The sequence below is a fragment of the Poecile atricapillus genome, chromosome 6, assembly GCF_030490865.1.
Source record: "Poecile atricapillus isolate bPoeAtr1 chromosome 6, bPoeAtr1.hap1, whole genome shotgun sequence".
Taxonomy (NCBI): Eukaryota; Metazoa; Chordata; class Aves; order Passeriformes; family Paridae; genus Poecile; species Poecile atricapillus.
In genome coordinates this window covers 16,984,119-16,988,206 of record NC_081254.1, presented here as the reverse complement: position 1 = coordinate 16,988,206, position 4,088 = coordinate 16,984,119, and positions in this window count along the sequence as shown.

Below are 4,088 nucleotides of genomic sequence, written 5' to 3'. Positions count from 1 at the left end.
GCCACTTCCCTAAGAGTGGTTTCAAAAGTTAGTCTGTGGAGAATATTGCATCTTGTCTTGCAGTATTCAGATACCCCTTTAAAATGTAAAATAACATCTTATTCTTTTTCAGATACTATTATCACCTTACTTGCCGCCACCTTATTGTCTGAAATGTGGGCAGAGCTCAAAGATCTGGGGGAGCTGTCATGGACTTCACTTTAATTTAGTAATCAAATGAGAGAAGTCTGGATAAGACATGATATGGCAACATCACAGAAGCTGCTCTGTGGCAGGGTGGAGAATAGCTACTGGCAGGGGAGGAAGAAAAAGGACAGTTTTTTAGAGAATGAGGCAAGTTTGCTTGAACAGCTGGGGTTGTTGAGCATCAAGATGATTGAAGGATGTTATGGAGGCAGAAGCAGGCGGAGGAGAGACAGAGTCAGCTCCTCAGCTAACACTGCTGGGTATTTTTAGGAATCTTCCTGAGAGTGCTTTCTGTATATAAACAGTCAAGGCAGAGGTGAGGGGGAGCAGTGTAACTCAATGATACTTGTACTGCAAATAGTACATTGCAAAGAGCAAACTGTTTGACTTTATTAAACTGCAGCCTCCTGCAACAGATCAAGGGTCTAATTTCTAAGCAAAATAATTGTAGCCTAAAGAAAACTTAAACGTTGAAAGTCCCATAGGCCCTAGATTCCTGTTTGACTTGGCTTCAGGAGCTGCACATACTGTTTGAACCTTAGACTATGAAGTAAATTTGCAAAGCACAAGCTGTTTTGAAACCCCTTTCCACAGTAACACATAGCCTTGTTATCAGAAAAATACAGGACAAAAGACAATGGGAGGAGGATCAGTCTGGCAAGTGGGCTTGACAGTGCTTTGCAATTCTGGTGGGGCTGGCAGGAGTTGGGCAGATCTGGTCTAGGCATCAGGGCTATGCAGGTGAATGTTGCCTGGGCTTGGTGGGCAGTGCCAGGGTTAAAGCAGAATCGGAGCCATGGGCTAGCTTGGAAGAGGGCAGTGTAATGCAGAACCGGGGTCTGCCTGAGACTCCTTCCCTCCATCCTTGTTTACAGGCATGGGGGTTATTTAGGATGCTGTACCTGAAGAGTGGTCCTGTGTGTGCTGGAAGCAAAAGCTATGGATGAAGATGCTCCCATAGGAGAGCCATCCTTGCTGCTGCAACTCCAAAGCTACCTGTACAAGGAGGAATGAGTCAATGCACCTGTGAGAAAAAGGCTGACACTCTTAGCTGCTGCCACTACACATGGTAAGTACCTGGACAGTATCTTGGCTGGCATTTCTTTCCATGGGAAACCTGTCATTGCCACCATCTCTTTTCATGAAACTTGTTGAAAATTTCTGTCCTCTCTTCCCTTGGCACAGCAGATTTATGGCCTCATTTTCCTTTTACAAATAAAACCCTAAGCACAAATCCAAAGGATAAATAACACAGTGCAGACATGCCCATGGCAATATTCTCTGTGTCACTGCTGAATGTCTGAGAGGAAAAGCTAGTGAAGGCAAGATATCTCATGTGAGAAAACACCTCTCATGCTTTTGTGCCAATACTGGAGTTTGGACAGCAATCCTCTTGTGCTTTTCCCCAAACATCCTGCTGCAGCTCAGGCAAACTTCAGGTGTCTGCAAAAAGAGGCTAAGGCACCCATCCTTCCTGGCAGGGCTTTTGTGAGGGAGGTACACCAGCTCTGCCACTGCACTCAAGGTTTCTCTTTCATAAGGACAGAATGGACAAGTTCATAAATAAACTGGAGTGTTTGCTCTGCACCAGGTAAGGGTGTTCATGGAAATGGTAGTGGTGTCACTGCCACTGCCCATTAACACTTTAAGAGGCTTTTGTTTAACTAAGCACAGGAGCAATAAGCCTCAGTGTGCAGGACATGTGGGTCAGAGGATAGGACTAAATTGTCATCAATACGGAGCCTGCCCCTGTGGCCCTGCCAGGCCACCTCCACGGTGCTGCAGCCCTCACAAAGAGGGGAGCTAATGGTGGGCTCAGTAACATTGTCTCCTGAAGGGTGGAGAACCTGTAAGGAGATGGGGGACCTGCTTCTCACTGTCTCTACTTCACAGCAATGCAAAGCAATCAAAATAGGACAGGCACTTCTAGAAAAGGATTTTTTTGTCCTGGGATTAGATTATTCTCTTTGTGTCTTTTTGAGTGTTTTTGACCTCTTGTTTTTACTGTTTAGTTGTTTTTTTTCCCATGTCGAAGAGAAAGGGTCTACTATGCACCCATAATGGTGCCAAGAGCCAGAAGGCCTACTCTGCCAGTGCCCTAGCTTACCTTGCACACTGCAGCTCCAGACAGATGTATTGATCCCTGCTGCAAGTCATGGATGGCAGGGAAATCCATGGCCTGCCCTGGCTGGCTAAAATGGTCTCATAATGGCCAACAGGCCTCAGCTGGGGTAACTATGCTCAGTCAGTCTCACAAGTTGCTCACTTTGAGTTCTTCCCTGAGTTTCCAGATGTGCAACTCGGTGGAAATGATGACCTGTCCTGATGGGCTCAATGCATGGGGATTTTGGACTGTTGTGTTTCATACACTTCTTGTGCTTTAATATAGGGATTGGCATGGGTCAAGTTACAGAGGCTTGAAGGGAGTGGTTAGTAAGGCAACTGAAAACACCACTCCCAAAACAGTGTCAGCATGGTCTGCAGTAAAAAAGAATCCCAGACAGACCAAGGTGGAAGAGACCCAAGTGCCAGGAGTTGTTCAGTCACTATGCTTACTTACTGAAATCTAATCTCCATGCTGTGGCAGGCAATAAGAGGCCTGTGAAAACTATAACCTCACTGATTTTTTCCATCATTAGCTATGACCTCGCTTTTGACTGCTTACTCCAGTCTCAAAGGATGGGACCCTTTCTGGAGGGAAGACATGTGCCTCTGTTCCCTGAGAGGAAATTAGTCTGTAGCATTGCTATGCTTTACTTAATATGTTTATGAAAGTGGAAACACCACCTGAATTCCTCTATAGACTCTGCAGGGAAATCATGTTTCCATATTGTATTATGAGAAATGAAGCAAAGGTGTGCTATGCTCAGTTAATATTTTTAATGTATGGAGGTAAAAGAAACTTCAGTTCAGAAGAAGTATATGCTTCCCTCTTTCTATTCGACATCCATGGTGCTATAAATACAAACTGCAGGGTACTTTCAGAACTGAGAGCCTTTAAGGCTTCTCGAGGGAAAACATCACACCAAATTAATCTGCCGTCAAGTGGAAATTCTATATTGTTTGCATTTGCCAATGTTCTGTATGTGGCTGTAATTGCACTGAAGCAAATATCTGCTTCGAGTTCTTCACAAGATTAAATGTGGCCAATTGGGCGTAAAAGAGTAATTGAAATGCAGAGCTGCTACTTTGGATTTGTTAGAGGCATTGCTCATTTTTGCACTGACATGACGACACTAGGTTCTGACTTTCCACTAAAGCAGGGAAATTTGGGGAATGTGATTTTGAGCATCGGGTTGCAAGCTAAGAGGAGGACATTTCTGTCTGGCACTGCGCTGCCCCGCAGTGTGCCAGCAGGCAGTGTGCCCTGGGCATGCTCCTTGCTCCATGCGTGCAAGGGGACACCTTCCTCTCTCTGAGCAGCTGAGAGGCTGTCAACAGCTGGGCCCCAGGGTGCAGCGTCTGCTTGAGAGCTCCAGAGCTGGCTCTTGAGGATTTCATGGTCCTTAAGTTCTGAATATTCGCCATACTCAGCAAAAAGGACTAGTGAATGTCCAGCAAGAGCCTCCGTGGCTTGTAACAGAGGGAGCCCATGGTCTGAACTGGATCCTGACTAGTGTCACCACGTCAGACCAAAGGATCATGTCAGCTTGCAAAAACAGCAGTCTCACCCTAAGCCAGCTGGATGCAAAATGTTAAAGATTTGCTTAAAAGCCTCATGCTTTCTTTTTATTTTACTAGTTTAGTCATTTTCCCTCTTGCCAAATAAATGCAATTATAAGCAAGAAAAAAGGATTTTTTCAAGTTGACTGTGTTGCCTTTTAATTCTACATGAAAAACCCAACTGCTCCCTATGCCCTGCCCAACAGGTAGTTAAATAAACAGGCCCAGGTGAGCAAAAC